This window comes from Gallus gallus, chromosome 2 (genome assembly GCF_016699485.2).
Source record: "Gallus gallus isolate bGalGal1 chromosome 2, bGalGal1.mat.broiler.GRCg7b, whole genome shotgun sequence".
Lineage (NCBI taxonomy): Eukaryota > Metazoa > Chordata > Aves > Galliformes > Phasianidae > Gallus > Gallus gallus.
The window spans coordinates 21,991,725-22,011,243 of NC_052533.1; the positions used below are offsets into that span (position 1 = coordinate 21,991,725).

Genomic DNA, 19,519 nt, shown 5'->3' on the forward strand with positions numbered 1-19,519 from the left:
ATGAAAAATAAGGATGTAATTCCAAGATTTTATCTTTACAGGCAAGAACAGCATGAAAAAAATTCTGCCCAGCTCTATCCAGGCAGTTCTTTCATGCTCCCTTACCAGTTCTCAGTCCCTCTACTTGTGCTGATGCAACTATTTATAAGTTTATATCAAACTGAATCACTGAGAAGACCTGGGTTTAACATAATGTCACTTCTGATACTTCTAGTTATCCAGTGCACGGGGGAGCCACAGGCAGTTTTATTAGGAGAAGTAGCAGGAATACAAATTGCAGGGCAGGAATTAATAGTGAGTGAGCTTTATAGGCAGTGGGGATTTCTTGACTTTGCCACAAAGATGAGACACTGTGGAAGGGTACCGCAGCTCATCTGACTTGCACCTCATTGCTTGTGCTTGAATCTCCAGCCTCTTTGCTTCTTCTGCAAGAAGAAATCTATCACCATAACTGATAGACCATTTTTGCTTTCTTTTAGATATTTTAATTAAAGTATGCAAATTTGATTCAGGCATAGCGTTTATTGATCTGTTTCAGAGTAAAGATCTGGTGCTACAGCTGAGGTAAGGATCCCACTGTGTCAAACACTGGCAAAAATCAGGTTTTGCTTCTTTCGTTGTAGCTCCAGTTCACATTCAGTCACTTTGGCAGACTTTTTTGCGTGTATCAGGGTTAGAAACATAATGCTTTAGATACACCACATCAATCAAAAAATAGAGAGAGAGGAGGAGATGGGTTGGGGCTTGCTTGGATTTCCTGTATATAGGAATCTGGAGGATTTTATATTACATCTGAGTTTTTCTACTCATATAATCACAAGTGGAAAGTATATTCTTGCAAACAAACGACACTAATATTTTTCTGGTCACGGTGTATGCCTTTTTTGTTTGCTTGCTTTTCTGATTTCTTTTTTTGTTTTTAATAAAGTTTCTGTGGCTGTGCTTGCAAACTGTATTGAGCTCAATAACACTGCTATTTTTGTAACTTTGTCTGAAGTATTAGTTTTCCCAGAGCTCACTCACAGAGGGCTGTGCTTTATTCTCAAAAACTAGAAGACGTAGTAGATTCAGTCCTGGCCATTTTTCATGTGAAGCCTTATTCAAATGGTAATTGTAAAAGGCTTTGTGGACTTTGTTCTCCACTCAAAGAAAAAACTTCAGCTGTGGACAGCTAGGGCAGTAAAGAATTTTTGCTGAAAGACTTGGAGAAAACTAATTTGGAAGTTACCACAACCACTCAAAAGTTTAAGGTATACCTACAAATCAACTGTGAAACCAAACATGTTATTAAATGTCATTGGAAGTGAATACTGTTGATAAAATATTACAGTAATGGTCAGGACTTGTATTCCTTTTCTCCTAGCAAGACATACTATGAAGGAATTAATTATAATATTTTGAAGAGAGCTGTGTGCAAAACATTATGCTTGGTTGATTTGCAATTATTGGCATGCATAAATGCTACTTAGCAACTAGTGTGTAGTTTAAGGTTTAGTCTTCACTCTGCAGAATCAACCTCCCACATTTGCCTGTCAGAGAGACGTTCACAAAGTTCTAGGTGATGCAGGATTCCCATTTTGGACTACTATCATACACAAAGGCACAACTTGGAAATCTGACAGTCCAAGTAAGGATTTCAGCAAGCACCAAAGTTTGCAGCTGTTTTAATGCTATATTATTTGTTAAATTTAACTGTATTTATGTAGTTTGAACTGTTGGCTCTAACTAAAATTGGGCACTCATTTGGGGAGACATTGTAAACCCAAAGGCTGGAATGTAAAACAAAACCTCTGTTATGAAACAGAAGTTGCAGGGGGATAAAGTGAATTGCCAATGGGGACATTCAGTAGCAAAGTCAGATCTTGGTTTCCTGTTTCCCGGCTCCATACCCACTGAGCCACTGGCTGTTCACCTTTCCTAAGGTTATGCCACGTTGTTTACTTCAGTGTATGTAAACTCATAACATTGGTTTGTTTTTAAATTTGGGTTTCTATTCCAACGTTTTATTTTCTGACTGGTGTACAGCCCTCATCCAACACTCAACTCTTTCAGGGTCATCCCCTCGCCCACCCTGGCAGCAGGCAGTGATCCTTTGGTCACCTTCTCACACAAATTACTTTGTCTGGAGTTGCAGTGATCTGCACAATGCCTATCTGGGAAAAAAAAAAAAATGCAGGAAGACAAATTCTGAAGACAGTGATGTGTTGATATAGAATCTATACTCTAATTCATACATGAGCAGCGTATGAAAGAATATACAGCAGTATCCATAGCAGAAGATACAGTCTGATAGATCCAGAACATATAAGAATAAAAACACAGAAAATGAGACACAGTAGAAAAGAGCTAGGAAAGGGGGAAGAGCTGGGAATGGACAATAGCATCAGTAAATGCATTGTTAGCTACTTGTCAAATGTGCTTTACTTTTGTTGACTGTTAGTAGTTATTTTTATGATGTGTAAGTATCCCACGCAGTACTGTGTCCTTTGAACAGCCAGCATTTGCCGTGATAACTCAGAGGTGTCGGCTGAAAGTTCAGTGAGATTTAATGTTATTGAATAAATGTAAAGCAAATTTTAAAAGGTGTGTATAAGTAGAGAAAGGTGAGAATGTTCTCTCTTTGTAATGTGCCAACATAAGAAAAAGATTGGAAGTCACATTCATGTTGCACTTAGCAAAGAAGGCTATAACTGATGTTTTTTGCCACACTGGTACCTCACCCATGTTAAGCTAAGGCTTCTTTAATACTTTCCTTACTACAAAATCTTGAGTGAACTGACCGTATCAACACAGGCTTCTGCGTAAGCTGAAATTAAATTGACTTATTAATTCACCTTCATTAAACTCCTGAATATTCCTTTATAGCTGCATCTCAGAGAAGAGATGTTCATTTCAGAGTTCATTTCAGTGCTATTTTAAAAGCGATATAAATCCACCATTTTCTCTGTGTGTTACAATATGTTTGAGTTCAGGAATCACATCCCAACCTGCAGCAAAGAATATTTTCTTCCAACACTTCTCAGTCTGTTAAAAAAAAAAACAAAAAACAACAGCCATAGTTTTTCTAGTGACATTTTTTTTTTCTTTTAAATAAATTTTTAATGACAGCCTTAAGTCTTACCTCTCCAGTGTATTTCGGGGCTTGGGTAACTAGACAAAACCAAAGCCCAGCAGAAAGCAAATGTAGCAATCTTATATTTAGCCTTAGTGAGCAGTGTTCCTCAGGAACCACAAATGAGGTGCAGTCCATCGAAGAAAAGCTTTCAACAAAGCTAGGCAGTGCACTGAAGACCTCTGAAGTTATGCAGAGAAACTTTACAGGCAGCAGTCTGCTGAGCTTTGTCCATGGGGTAATTCAGAGCCTGAGCTAACAGTACTGCAGATCATTTATTTTTCATATATTAGAACAATTGCTTTGCTGTTATATGTCAGAGAAATAAAAGTTCCCACAGATGAGAGCAATTCCATATTCTAAAGCATTTGCTCATAGAAATATATTTTTATGCACCTAAGCTTTCCACACACGCTCATACATACATGTTATTTGTACGCTTGTGTACATATGCTGCAGACAGATATAAAATGTGTATGTATGTACATATGTATATACGGATCTGAAGGGGAAAAAGAATTTATGGGAGGCTGGCTGGATTTAATTTGTCTGCTTGTATTTAGCACTTAAGGGCTTATATACTCAGTTTGCTCAAAAGAGTGAAGAAGTACTCCTTGCTTATGCCTCAAATCAGAAATGCATGAAGTGCAGCTGCAGAGATAATACATTCTCCCCAAAGGCTTTGGCTGAGCAAATTAGGTGTCAATGGGGTGCCTGCGCAGGCAGTACTCTCTCTAATTAGTCTCTTGAGCCTAGTTGGTGGCGGGTATAAAATGATCTAATCAATTGGTCTGTGTCTGATGGTACGTGTAAAAATCCTGGCAGGCAGAGCTGTCTCCCACAGGTCACTCACCTGCACAGCGGGAACGCTCATTTTCATTTTTCATCTCCTCCATCACATGATGCTGACAGTTGGTTTTAAGAAAACGGAATCCAAAAAATATCTGGTTCATAGGGCATGTAGGTCACAATAAAACTGCATTATGGGTATCGGTGATCCAATTAATTAATATTTATAGCAACGAATTGCATGCAGATATTACCTGAGTGCAAATAATATTGATAATGTTTGGTAGGCTTTTTAAAATGACTACTGTAACGAAGAGAGGAATAAAAGCAGTAGGGGAAAAATCACCTGTTAATAATTCCCTCTTTTAGAGGGGATGAACGGTGTCTGCAGCGTGTACATGTCTGGTGGAAGGAGAGAATGATTATATTGTTGATGATCTTAAATACCCCACGTTTCAGCTCACAGGAATGCAGCATCTCCAATTGTCAGCTCACATTTTGATTTTAAATCTGGTGTTGTAGAATGAATACTCTTATAATAATGCTAAATCAGCTGCAACGTAAATAGACGTGCACTCTGGGTATGCTTTGCATGCTAAGGACACTGCGGGAGCACAGCTCCACCCAATTTCATAATTTATACAGAAATTAAAAGCACCTAGAGAAGGGTGCTGATGCTGCCAGAAAGGGCATGTATTGAATTGGTGATTTGCATTTTTAAAGGAAATGGCATTCTTTTATTAATTAAAATAATGGAAAATATTTGGGATCTGAGGGCCATTGAGTCATCCTCCTCCACCTCATGTGCTGAGTACATGATTAATGTTAAAATTATAAGCTTTGGTATCCTTTGTTACATCAAGAGCTCCTATATTTTGACACTGGCCGCTACCATTTTAAGGTGGGTGAATACCTTATTTTATCCCACTTAGGATCTGTGCCAAGCAGGATGTACGCAGCAGATGATTTCTCTAGAGAACAAATATACAATTGAGTTACTTGATTTAGGTCCCTTGATTTTTTCTTTCTTTCAAGTGCATCATTACCTTGCTTGTAATCTTCCACTGGGTTCAGTTCAGTAAGACATCATGAAAATCAAAACTGCCTGGACCTGTGGTGAAAAAGAGTATAAGTTCATTTTTAGGGTGGTCTGTTTCAGGGCTCTTTTTTCTTTCTTTTTTTTTTCTTTTCTTTTTCTTCTTTTTCTTCTTTTTTTTTCTTCTTTTTCTTTTAGAAAGGAGATCTGAAAGAACCCTATTTTGCTCTTGGGAAATCACAAGTTGTAAATATTCCATTTAACAATTTATGCTTTTATAAGCAAAGCTGTGACCAGAGGCCATAAACACAATCTGCCAAGTCACAAAGCAAAACTTTGATTTGTATGATCAGGAAAATGTATTAAATTCTAAGCAAGGGTATTTCTAAAATACATCTTTAAAAAATGCAAACATGGAATACTAGGCCATCTGGGGACTGAACAGCAGCACTGTGTGGTGAGCCTTGCTTCAGGAACTGCCTCGGGTCCTGCTTGTGTGAACAACCCATGCTTCAGTTCCACAGCCTCACTGGAGAAACAATGCTTTTTTTAATAAAAAGCCTGGTTCCCACCAATCTACAATTTCATGTTTGTTTTACTGTGAGTTTTCTGCTGTGGACAAATAGTGACCCTCTTCTTCCTCCAGCGTAGGGTGGTGTCTATGGATGTGACACAGCGAGCCTTATTGTAAGGCAAACAAAAATGGAAGGAGGCCTTCTGTCCCATGGCACAGCGGTTACAGTGTGTCCCTGAGAGGGCCTCCCTGTGTCAGCTCCTTCCTCTGCCTCAGGACAGGTGAACCTCTGTTCCCCATTTCCCAGGAGAAGGCGTTAACCACAAGGCAGAGGGAAGGGATTTCACCTGTTGACTCCACTTGGAATCATCAATAAGCATTCAGTGAATTAGGGAATCCAATGAAACCATTATGTATTCCCCAGCAAATGCATTCCTAACCACCGGGACTGTTCCTGTAAGGATTTTATACAAAGCAGAACTGCCTCAGCGGCCAAAACTCAGGGTTCAACATCAGAACCACCTGGCCATCGGGGTGCTGGAGGGGGGAGGAGGGGTGTGCGTCGTGCCCTGAATGGGGCAGGTGAGTGCGTCTTCAGAGAGATGGGGATCACCAGCCATGCTCTGGTTCTGCTTGCACTCTGTCTTCCAGTCTTCCACAGCCAGATCCTCTTGGGAAATTTGGAATGAAATCACCTTTCTTTTTTCCACTGAGCTTCCTGTTTGATCTCAGCCTGGTTCTGCATTGATGCTGGCAGCAGTTGCGCTATGCTAAGGTTATTCCCTGTATTAAATGGTGGCAGCTTTGTTTATTTCTAGGGAAGCTTTTAGCATTATGGGGATTGATTCTGAAAGTTCAAGCTTTTGATGAAGGAATTCCCCATCTCTGAGGCTCAAGGCCTGCTTTTGGCTTGGGAATGTGTGATCAGCTTTGCCTGCAGAGCCATACTTGAAGCTAGAAAACATAGTATTGTCATTGGTGAATTTTAGCATATCCCGGGGAGAAGAGTGATGCTGGCCTCCTTTGGATAGTGCCTTGAGGGCAACTGATAGAAAGGAAAAACTCTCTTTTAATTAATGTAATTGTCTAATTAAGATGCAATTTTCATCAAATATGAGGAGTTTGGTAACTCTAAGAGAAGCTTCTTTGTCTTTTATCATTTAGTCACTTGTCCTTAATGTTACGGCAACATTATGGCAGGCTCTGGAACTCCAGCAGTTTGGGCTTAGCCTGAAATCAAGCACTTGTCCCGCGTCTGTACAGACCCAGGTTTCCAAACTGCAAGCTTCCTCCTTTGTAAGGGGGGCTCCAAAGTGGTCATCCCCCAAAAGTATTTTGGTTTGGTTTGGTTTTATTTTATTTGGTCTGTTTTTGTGGTTTTTTTTAAGGAAGGCAGATGTAGAATTTGGCAAGTGTCAACCATGTTTCACCAGTGAGCAGTGGTGAATCTCAGCATGTTCCAAATATTGCTTTTCTTTTTGAGTTTATGAAGAGTAAACTAAACTCTAATTTATTCCTTGAAACAAGATTTATTGGGGCTTCAGCCAGACTCCTCGACCCTGGGGACTTTCATGTGGAACAGACATTCCAGAGGCATTTGGGAAACAATCCAAGCAGGACTCAGGAGGTGGCAGACCAAGCTCCAGGAGATGCTGCCGTGCATCATTAAGAACAGGCTTTTGTTAATCCAGTTCAGGAGTTCTGGCACTTGAAGGGCAGAAGAAGAGCTCTCGAGAACCGCGACAGGAACGCTGCATACTATGAAAGTCAGATGTAGTGTAGAGATTAGGCTGTTTTGATGAAAGCCACAATTAAAAATTTATGCTTGAAACTGATGCCTTGTTTTTCTCTTGCTTTTGAAATGAGGACTAGACTAGATCCACTGGCACCTGCATTGAGTTTGATTTAAATAGTTCTAGGACATGCTAATACAAACCAGTTCTAAGCTCAATGAATATTTAATTTTAAGTTTTCTTTTAATTAAGTGCTAAAATTTCTCCATATCTGACTGTCTTCCTGAAACTGCATTTTAGAAGGGTAGCAGGTTTGTACTTAGAATCCTTGGTTTTGAAAATCTCTGTAAAACAAATACATTTTGAACTTCATAAAACTGCAGAATTTCTCAACATTATCAGAAAATGCAGTACCACTTTATTACTTGGCATAGAATTCTACCTGAACATTTATTAAGAGCTAAGTATGTTAATTATAAAATCATTCCAATGGCTCCAGTCTATCTAGCCTTCATTTAGCCCTCACCAAGCTGGTCCTGCAGTTGTTAGTTTTGTTTTAAAGTAGTGCTTCCCACGTTGTTGGCCTGCCTCCTGCTTGGTGTAAATCTCAGAGACATCACAATACGTCCTCGTAGGTCCAGTCACTGCATTAGGCCTCTATAGCCTCTATAGGAACCATTAGCAGAGGGAAAGACAACATAAGCAAAGCTCTTGGTACGTTTACTTTCTGTATATGAAAGGAGAGGTCTTTGTTATCTTTTCATAAATAGAAAAGCACCCAAAGGTGAAGGTGTTTGAATGCAGTGCGCCATGTTGCTCTGTAACCCCGCACTGTTTACAGAAAGTGGCATTACTATGAGGTACCTCCAGTAAATCTTAGGAAGCGAAGCTCAGGAAACCTTTCCACGACCTGGTCACAAGTGTTCCCGTGAAGCTGATCACTGGGGACTCCATAAGAAAAGGGGTAAAAAGAGCTTGTAAACTCCTGAAGCTGTGCCAGCGTTCAGTAACCTTCCTTTGCATTCCTCGGGTGTGACCACCTTTAGAAGAGCTGACAGCCTATATATAGCTTCCTGTAATTTCCATGAAGAATGTGAGCGCTGATGGCACCTCTGAAGATTAGCACTTGAGACAGATAGGCATGAGTATGGATAAACATATCTCACTGAGGCAAACGGCACCATGCAAACATCAGTGTTCTAAGCTCTTCTTCTTGAGGTTCCAGCTCTAAAAGTGCTTTGGATGTTTGTCCTTCACTTTGAGCTGATGTCTTCAGAACTGGCTTTGGATTAATCTACTATACTATAAGTAAAAAATCATTTAAAAATGCAAGTCATGAAGCTTATTATAATTTATATTGTTTCCTTACAGGATTAAATTTACCAGTTTGGAGGAGGGAAACAAAAACCTAATGAGGAGGCCGACACCAGGAAGGAGCCATGGCCTGTTTCCTTTCTTTCTGTATGGTGGATTTCATTCAAAAGAAAATTGAAGCTGGCAAGACCCTGTTTTTCCCTGCAATTTATTTAAAACCTTGCACGCATTTTGGATACCTTGTGATTTCAGAGAACTATGTGAAGATTAAGCTTTTGCTTACTGATACATGGCATGTACTCTTTCAGTCTTTTGTGTTTGGTTTTGTTTGATTTTCCACTGCAGCGCTGCATCTTTGTAAGGACTTTTATGCTTTCACCAGCAATGTCTTAAATACATTAAGACAACACATTCGGTGTTCACACTTCTTCAGTAATGACTGTACAAAAAAGCCAGCGGTGGCATAAAGGACTGTGCTTTCTTTGAGAGTCGTGCACATATTGCAACCAATGGGAAGACAATTTCTGCCAGAGCAAGGCCGACTCGGGCTGACAGTTACAGCACCTTGCCACTATTCCTGAAGTGGTGTTGGGTTCTTTCTTTTCTCATTGTATCCTCAGACCATTTATATCCATTTTAAAAACACGGCAATAACCGCATGTTTACTTCAGCACTCTGAATTTGGTTACTCTGCTTAGGCTATGTAGCATGCCAGTTTTGGAAATAGGCCTGTGAGAAAGACAAAGCAAAAATGAGATGCGCTGAGCTGACAGATATACGACAAATTCTTTATGGTTTTATTCCCTTTGTGAGTATTTCTTTCTTTTGTGGGTCTTGGCTCACATCTCCATGTTTTTCCTCATGCTGTTTACCTTTTGGAATGTTTTCCTGAAAAGAAAACAGAGATTCTGAAACGGTTCCATTTAATTCAAGGCAGATACTAAGGTACAGAGAAATTTTTGTTGAATGAGCCATGAAGTCTAGCTGTGTTATTTTGCTGCTTACGGAGCAAAAGAGAGAGTTTTCCTTATCCCAGACGGTTTGCTGTTCCACACCAAAGCACTTTTCAAATGATTTTCTATAGGTATCCCGATCTGATTGGAAGGCACTACCAGATGATGTGTCTTTAAATCGCTTTTCTGAATGAATCATTCAAATGCAAACTTTGCAAGAAACAAAGCTGTGTGATTTTAGGCGAGGAAGCCCCTGCCACATTGTGGCTGGGGAGAACATTGTGTTCAGGGGTGGATAAAACTGCCCCGATCATATACAATGCTTTGCATTCAGAAAGAGCAGGGCACGGTGCGAAAGCTGCTGCTGAGTTATGCTCCTGCTCAGACAGAACCGCTTGCTAGGCAATATTATTCTACACATAAATTTGACATCCCTTGTTGCTGGATGCATTGAATTACATTTTTAAGAAGTGCGGTAACACTTGGGTTAGCTTTCAGTGTTTAAAAGGAGGGGAAAAGGATTTGTGCTACTGCCATCTTATTAAACTCCAGCAGTGTTTAATAAGAAAAGAACACCCAATAAGGCAAATCCTTGAATGCTCAAGTAGCTACGAAAGGCCTCTTAATGAACTAGCATATGAGTCTACACTTTCAAAGAGTTGAACCGTGGAAATATTCTCAATATTTGCACAGCCATTAAAACACAGTTTCCCCCAATGACGTCTCTCTTTCAGGATCTGGTAAAAGCCATCTGAAAGCCACTTTCAGTCACAATCCTATTTAGAAGTTACTACAGTTTTCCTCCTGTATTTAGGAGGGGAAAAAAAGTGACCACTGAACTTCTGACTTTATCACACACTAAAACTGCCTTAGACGTGGTTTGTTTGGGTTTCATGTTTCTTTTTTTTTCTAAGAGAAAAGTCTTTTATACATTATCTTTGCTACTGAAACGCTGTGCAGTTTGATGACTGAAATTAGCTATTTTTAGAAAAAAAAAATCATGCTGCAAAAAAAAAAAAATCTGAAGAATTTTTGAAAATGTAAGATTTCAATTAGGAATATAACGGTAGTTGCATAGACACATCTACTGGGCAGCTTAAATCGGGAGGCACGCAGTTACGCTGCTCAACTAAACATCTGAAGGTTTAACATAGAGACTGATACCCTAACTGTTCCCACAAGCCCAGCACATTGCTGTCCATAGTGAATCACGTCGTGTTTGCTTACGGTGTGTGCGTGTGTGTGTGTGTGTATGTGTGTGTACACACATGCGTGTGAGATTATCTTCTCTGCCCCATTCCCACTTTTAAGCAACCACTGAAATAATTAGAGTTGGTCCACAATCTTCAAACGCAGTTGCCCAAAGCGCACAAACATCTAAATTCCTCAACAGTACCTCGATTTTCAGCAGTAGTGGGTCTGTCTTGGCCACCGATCAGTTAAGGAATGACCCGAATCTCTTGAGCACCTCCTTTCTGGTTCTTCTGACTGCCTGTGGTGACACGGGTTTGCTGTCACCTGCAGAGGTCTTTCTCCCAGCACTAAGGGGACCTGCTGCACATTATTCTCCCGGACCATGAAATCTTCTGGGAAACCTAAACTTTTATTGTATTTTATTTTATTTTGAGAAAATGGGAGTAGCTTTATGCAGAGAATTGACTGTACAGTCTTTTTTCTCCCTTTTTACCCTTTTTGTCCTGTCCTGCATCAGCAACCTGACAGACCCCCTCAGTTAGGGTTCCTGGCAGCCATCCCACCTCTCCAGCATCTTGCAGGTTTTCAGCACAGCCTTTTTCAGTGCTGATGAATGGACTTTTTAAGCCCCATCAGTGTCCTTGAGGCAGAGTCAGGGAATATCAGTAGCACTACCCTCTTTTATTCTCATCCTTCCCAAACCAGTTCCCTGCAGAATATTCAAAGGGAGAAGAAAACAATCAGCCTGGTCTTCCAAACATACTGCAGGTCTTGGGAGTGCAGTGTTTCATGCCATCAGCAGTCAAAAGTTAGTTTAAATGGATGGTATTCTGTGGGGCACAGTCCTTGAGAAACTGTGGGACTCGCCCGGAGCTGACAGCCATCAGCAGTGTAATTTTTGTTTTCTTGCCTGAGCCCCAGCAGATCCTTCCTGATGATATGGAGAGGATGTGGCTCAGCTGCAAGAGGGACGAGCAGCCACAGGGCAGCAGTGGGCAGACAAAAGTGGGAGGGCGTATTCTGACTCTGTACAATATCAGGTGAACGGGGAAGGGAAGGTGGTGACAGAGATGGCCTGTGTGATACGGAGATTCCTTACAAGTTCACATTCACAGAACCCAACTTTATTAGAAGTGAAGCACCTGAAGATGGCTTGGTCCCACTCCAGCTGGGGTCAGCTCAGCTCCAATCCACACTGTGCAGGCACAGCACCAGGCAGGACACTCCAGCACTCAACTTTACACTGTTGTATGACATCCCGGGTTGTTGAGTCCTTCCAATTCTCACTATTGTTTTAGGATAATGCCAGTAAATGCAACACTGAAAATTCAATCTGCAGTAGACAGAGGCACCGGGGTTTCCATGTTCACTTTGTTGTGTGGAGATTACAGACTTCAGACTCCCGTGGAAGAGGGTAGGGTAATAAATTCCCCTTGGCTGGGGGGTGACATCCACTCCTATGTGCTCAGTGTCAGTGCACACAACTGAATGTGTAGTCAATGCTCCGGTATGCTCATATACAAAATACTCATCTGTGAATATAACTGGGTTTTGTAATCTTTGATATATAAAATGTTGAGGCTATACAGACCGGGGAGCAAAACACTGACACCCCATATAAATAGAATTACGTTGCATTACTGAGCGTAACAAAACTCTCCCCTACCAGCAGTTAGGCGGAGTGACCGTATGTTACTGCCTTGCGTTTTTCTCGTGAGCAAAAAATCTAAAAGTCAAGGATGCACTAAAAATTCCCATCCCCCAGAATGCATTTCAATGGTGCTGCATACAAAATCCCAGCTTGCCAGCTTCCACGCGGGTTTTCGTATGGTGCACTAAGAGGTGTTCTTTTTTTAACAAATAAAACAAGGGAGGGCTGGTACATGAAAACAATGTTAATGTAATTAAATATATATATATATACTAAAGAAGAACAGCATAGTAAGCAGTACAGTAAATAAATGTTGCATTATTTGTTACACCTTGTAATTTGTCTGTATTATGAAAGATGTAATGGTTTGTCAGCTGTAACTGTTGTTTTCTTGTAACATCATATTGAATAAAGTGTAGCAGAATCTCTCTTCTCCGTTGTATATGTGGCATAGACCTAAATAATGGAATGAAGCCTTTCTTTTCTGTTTTGTTCTACAGCAAATGAATAAGAGGTGGTTGTAAACATCAGATTTTTATGAAATGGAAAGCACCCAGAAGCAGGCAGGCATTTACGCGGCAATTAATTGAAGAGATCAGGCACCAATTCAGCCAAACACGCGAGCTTAATCAAAATTAGCAGGCTGCATGGGGCAAGGCTCTGCGCACAGCACACCTCTGCCTGCTCCAGTTACTAAGTTCACTGTCTGGTGTCTCTTTCCATGCCTTATATCCCTGTGTGACAACATAGTTACAGTACACTGTACGGAGAATAAACTCCAGCTTATTGCAGCTTCTCTTGAAACACAGACCTGAGAGTTCTGCTGGGAAATTATATAAAGCACAGTTTTTCACAACTTTGATGCAGGAGCTGGATTTACACCTGCTTGTACCTGCTTATTTATCTCAGTCAGTAAGAAAGTGCTGCTTGGGTTCTTAACCCAGTTATTTATTTGTGTATTACAGCTTTCAATAAGCAAGTGCTCACATACAGTGTATATAATCAATATGCACCTTCGGTACTTTTCTTCCCATTACCTCTAGCTTTTTGATATCAACATCCTGTTAAGACCTATTTTTAGACAACGCACATTAAATCGATGCAGCTTGCACAGACTTGATTGGAATATTTGACTGAAATGTCAGAATATGCTCTTTCAGCAAATGCAGGAGTCTATAGGAATCTATATGTTTTAACATCACTTTGGTCTGCACGGGGAAGGGCTGGGTGCTTGTACTGGAAGCCACCAGCCTGGAGAATGGATAGAGGAGACCAAAGTTCTGGTCTTGGCTCTGGCCAACTAGGAGTAATTGAAGATAAAATGTTAGTGTTCTTAGGGCTAAGACAACGTAGGCTCGATCATGGGGCTGCCGTCTTCCAGGTTTTACCTGGGTAGCATCATGTTCTGTCTCACCTCCAATGGCAGAAATCTTCAGGAAGCTAATCCCCAGTTTTAAATCTAGTTGACACAAAATGACATCAGCTACACCCCAAAGGAATCGCACCAAAACAAAACAAAACAAAAAAAACACCCAAGGAAACATACATGTGTTCATCTATTTCTAGCCTCCTCTCCCCCCCCCAACCTCACTGACCAGGGCACATTTGAGTTGTTGCCTTGCCACAGCCTCGATGAAAGACTTTTGCTTGCAGTTCTGTAGGTGATTTGTTTGGCACTCCCTACTCACTACCTGTGTGACAACTTCACCCTACAAATCTCTTGGATACAAATGAGGACCAGGAATTATTACTGTAAAAGCTTTGTATGTTTGAGCACTGAGTACCAGGAAGCACATTCGGAGAGAGCTTTTAATTATGTAGTATAATCCTTAAAACCGTCTCCTGACCCTCTTGGCTGCACTCCGAGCCTCTTTAGCCCCAGGGCTTTCTTTCCAAGCTGGCCTGGCTGCTGCAGCGAAGCAAGAGATGCACTTACCACAATAGCAGCCTCCCCTCCCCCGGCAGAAGAAAAACCAGGGGGAAGGTGTTGGAGCAACCTTCTGCCACTAGGTTAACACACACAGTTTCTAAATAATGCCTTTCGTTGTAAACCTTTGCAAAGTAAACCCTACAGCAGCGGAAGGGCTTGCTGCTACCAGTGGGGGGTGGTGTTATGGACATTAGATTTGAGAAGCTTATATAGCACATGGGCGAGGATAAAGGGATACAAATCAGAGAGAAAAACCTGAAGAGATTAAAAAAAAAAAAAAAATCCAGGGCCAAGTATTTACTGTTCATTCCCCTTGTGAGTGGTGTTACATATTGTCTGCAGTGAGTCATGCTGAGAGCGAGCCAGGCACAATAATAGTGGAGAGCAGTCCTGCAGCCCCTTCGTTATTGCCTGCACTGGTTCAGACTGAGTTGGGCGAGAGAAAGGGATTCCAAAAAATGTTCCTTTTCTTCCTTTTCTCCTGTTTCCCAGAGAGCCTGGTGGTGATTGCTGGGGATGCGCTGCCATGAAAGAACCGCCAAACTAAAATCAAACGTATTTTTACGTAAGTGTTCCAAGGATCGATATGGTGATTCACATAAGACACATAACAGCTTTAAGAGTTGTGCAAGCAAATGCCACTGTGCTATTATACTCCAGTAATGTCTTGAAGCCTAAAGAGGTTTATGACAGCCTCACCTTTCAACTGGTATTAGGACTGCATTGTAGGCGTGCAGCGTACAATCCAGCTAATTACAATAGTTTGCCCCCAGCTTCCACCTGAGGAGCTCAGAGATATTCATGCATTAATGAAATGAGCTGTACACACAGCCCTGGGATATACTGTGAATATATAAAGATCCACATTTTGTGGAAGGAAAAAATAAACAGCCCCCAAAAATCAAGGCACTGATTCAGCTCTCTGTCTTCAAAGCTTTTCATGGGCACAAGCAGCCAACAGAGTACTTTGTCTTGTGAAGACTGAGCATTTAAAATACTTTTTAGAATAGTTTATCACAACAAAAAAGTGTGAAACTTCTGTCTTCAGAACAAGTTACATTTCTCTGTGCAAACAGATGGAAAGATGCTGACACATTACATGACAAAATGTAATCAACTGCGAAGAGTTGTTTATTGCCCAGATGATGAGCGTGATGTCACTGCGGAGCAGGAGACCCCACATGAACCATCATGTCAGCTTCACTGGGAAACACTGCAAACGTGAACTGCCCCTTGAACACTTCAGGAGATGTAGGTACAACTGTCAAACTCTTCAGAGGCTGTTTCAGTTGCCCTCCTGAATCCATACAGCAAAGCAAAAGTGTCTTTCTACTTATCGACATGGTTTGGTGGCCAAATGTTGGTGGTAGGTGTACAGCTGGACTAGATGATCATGGAGGTCTTTTCCAACCTTAATGATTCTATGATTCTGTGATTTTATGGAAGAAGCCCCTTCCATATAGCTAGATGATATTTTATAGATACTTCTTTCCCAGCATGTTGTTCTGGCCCATTACACCTGATAATTGCAAACCACTATAGCCACAACTTGCCCTTTTTATGTACGTTGCTGACTGTTACAAGTGCTCATCTATCTACTGAACACCCGGAGAGCAACCCAGCACATTTTGGAATACCTCTTTGGTGGAGAAAGCAATACTGCACTTCCAGACTCCCAAATCCACCGTGTCCTTTCCAGAAACCTGTATTATGCATCTGGGTGACAGCAGTGTTTTTACTTCAGGCTGTTTATTAGCTTACACTTGTGCATATTTAGTGACTAATCCAGAGTAGCATAACCCATAATTTTGGAGCCAGTCCATTAGAAGTCACAGGTATCTCACTCCTCTGCCAGCCCAGGACAGCAGGGAGCGAGTTCTGCTTGGCAGTGTGAGGCAGCCTGGCCTTTCACTGCACCTCTGCTCCAGCTGCTTTTTTTGATCTCCACTCAAACACAACATCTGTGGGTGCAGCAAGACTGGAGGTGGAGGAAGCAGGAGAGAGGGCACCAGACAGAGATGTGCGTGCCGTCTGGGGGCAAGGCCACGAGCCCGGTAGTTCATAGGAAGTGGTCATAGGCAAGTTTCCTTGGTTTAGAAATCAATTGAATGCTCACCCTCCTGCTAACCGGGCTGCTCTTTTCTGATCCCTAGATGAGAAGAGGACATTTGGATATCCTCCTGAGCCCTCTCCCCAAACAACTGTAGTTTAGATTTAAGACAACCAATTGATCAAAGGAAAGAAGAGGGTTTTGGATGAGCCCTTACAAGTCCCTAAATATGAGGAAGTGTGCTATACACTCACCTTCTGTAATAACATGGAGCTTTGAACACCTCAATGTATTTCTGCAGTATTACTCAGCTTGGTTTCCTGTGCCAGCACTGCAGAAATAAACAAGTGTGAGAATACCTGGTTTTGGGGAGGGGAGGCTTGTGACAAGTGCCCGTTCTGTGGGAAACAGCAGTGCCACGTGGGCTGGAGCACACACCGACTTCACAAGGGAAAGAAAGGAGCCAGAGCCTGGAAATGACATGAGCCTCTTACCAGAGAACGGATGACAAATCAGAGCTAAAGCCAGCTTTACCTCCTGCCATCAGGACTCTCAGCTGCTACTTATTAGTGCAGTGTTTGTTACTGCGCATAAATCAAAATCCAACCTCTGTGACACAGCACATCATTTGTTCACTTGTTTTCCTCTCATCCCACCTGCCTGATATGACTGTATCAGGAATAAAGGAACTTTATGGAGAGAAATCTGCAGTGCCCTTCAAAACACCGCGCTCGGTGAATTCCTGCATCTGTAAATCTGGCTGCTGTGCTCTCCTCTCACCAAAATATTTTGACTGCAGGAATCTGTCTGGTACAAGAATGTGCCAGTAACAAACAAGGAGCACATTTACGTTTGCTGGGCTCGCTGAACATCACTTTGGGTGCCCTGTTCTGAACAAACACCCACTTCTCAGAAGCCCTGCTGGCTCAGGCCCAGCGGCGTGGGCTCGGCGTCATGGTGGTAAGGCCACAGAAATGTTGCTGCACACAAGGCATGAAGGAGGCCCACCACCAAGATGGGACCTTACACTGAAGCAACGTTCAGGGGTTATCCCACAGAAAATGGCACCTCTGGTTGGAAAGTGCTCATTATTGGCAGCATCAAGCTCCTGCTTGGTTGTATGCTGCAGCCTTAACCTGGTGAGCAGCCTGCCCGGCTCAGAGAGGGCCCTGATGGAGAACTGCCCCTCCTGTCCAACCGCTCCCCACCACACCTGCAAAAAATGTTCACTGATGTTTTTTGGAATGTTGTAGAAAATCTCCCTGTGAATGCAGGCCCTCTTTACCTCAGCCACAACACCAGGTTTGCACAGACCCACAGGGCAGAACAGCCACAGGGTTTTGGTTGCTCTGACAGCTCAGGCTCCTCGTGCTCCTCATGCCTGACTTGCCCCTAAAGTGCACCTTGTACCTTCAAAACACATACAGTGCAACGGGAAGCTTCTGCAGGTGCAAGCTGGCATCAAGTCACTTGAGCCTATATCATGCTCTGGCAGACCCCCCAGTAAGCTTTCCCCCGTTCCATTGAAAAACTGAATGTGACCAGGGTTCCACCAGCTCAACAAGTGCTTGAAGATACTTTGCTGCATCCCAGCAGCTCACATGCAACATCCATATATTTGAACACCTTAACTTATATTTACTGTATTGCCTCAGATCCATAATGCACCCTTAAAATGCATCCATGCCGAGCTGCTGCTGTAGCAAGCACTTGTGTTAGTGTGAATACCCGAAACCTGAATTGGACATCATGGCATCTATAAAACACAGTATCAAAGTCACACTTGCCCCAGACCCTGATCTTTTATTAATTTCTTCCATACAGAGAAGAAAAAAAATTACAACCAAGTTCCTTTAAAGATGTCTCTGGAGTCTGAGTTAGAGAAAAGGCCTTAGGTGGGCTTTTTTTTCTTTTTTTAACTTGGACATTTACTACAAAGATAAGCAGAAAAGGTGCTGTTTAATCTCTCTTCTCATGTGATCCTCAGTCTCTACCTGGTTTATTCTCCCCCATGCAGTCTCCTTTGTTCTCTGGTAGCAGTCTTCTAAACAAGTGATTAGCAGAGGGGGGATCAGCCTGCGATGCTCCTAGCTGTGGGATACAATGCAGGTAAAAAATGAAATCCACACGTTCTTGTTCTGACATGTCCCACAGTACTGCATTGTCCCAACAGAAAATTCAGCGTTGTAGCTGCTCACATGCTTTTTCCTTTGGAGGGAGCGCTGTCCCTCAGCACTTCTACAAATCTCCCAGACCTCCCTACACCTTTTTCCAGTTAAATTACTTTCCTTAACTTAATTTGGGCTGTCTAATTAGAGTTGGTTGGAAGTTTTCCCCAACAAAGCAAGATTATTCAACAGCTTTGGTAAACCATGATTTGTCAGGAGATAAACACTTATCTTCCAGTTAATTCCCTCCACCTGTGGGTGCCAGGAGCTGAAATTTGCCAGCTCTGTGACAGGTTTCCAGCTGACCTCAGGGATCCTTGTCCCTTCACTGTACAGCTGGGAGCCAACATGATTTACCAGCATATGCAGCAATGGAAAATCAATAGGTTTATTTTGGTTTCAGACACCACAGACTTACTGTTGGACATGAAACTGGCCAAATAGTTATCCCCAAATGTATCAATATTTCATCGCTTGAACATATTTCAAGTCCACAAATTCATGGTTTTGCTGTTAGTTCATAATGAAGTATTTCTAAAAAACATTGGCTTCATGAAGGAATGAATTACTGATCAGCATTAGCAATGTAACCTATCAAAAGGGGACACAAGCTTCACCAGCTGTCAGAGACACTAAGTAAATTCACCCTACAAATAGGATGTATTCTTCCTAAAGAAAATAATGACTTAATAGACCATCACGACTTGGGCAGGAAAGGTGTGTTTTTATCAAGTTTAAAATCAATTAGAATTCTAGCAGTCTTGAAGTAAATGATTATTTCTTTTCTTTTTTTTCTTTTTTTCTCATTGATTTCAGTAGTTTGACGACTTTATCTCATATGCTATACTAAAACAGATGCTTCAGCTTGAAAACAAAATGGAGCTTGAGGCTAGATTCCACTCTGTGAATGTCAGTGGTGTATGCAAGGGAGAAGTCACAGTTGATAGCCTTTTAATTTGTTAATTATATAAGAGGTTGCAATGGCTATGGTTTACCTATGATAGAATTTACATTTTGTTCTGTTTTAACACATTTGCAGATGGTCTTGTAGCATTGGCTTATAGTCTTCTTTTTT

The 19,519-nt window shown here is 41.7% G+C and overlaps 1 protein-coding gene across 5 annotated transcripts in view; it reads left to right on the plus strand.

The window, feature by feature from the left end:
* Positions 1–12,729, plus strand: part of CDK14 (cyclin dependent kinase 14) — a 312,933-nt gene extending 300,204 nt beyond the window's left edge. For all 5 annotated transcript variants that reach the window (XM_040693416.2, XM_015281963.4, XM_040693428.2 and 2 more), the window contains one exon: positions 8,556–12,729. The gene's annotated coding sequence lies outside the window, so the exon portion shown is untranslated. The remainder of the gene's footprint in view (positions 1–8,555) is intronic.
* Positions 12,730–19,519: the final 6,790 nt, after the last annotated feature.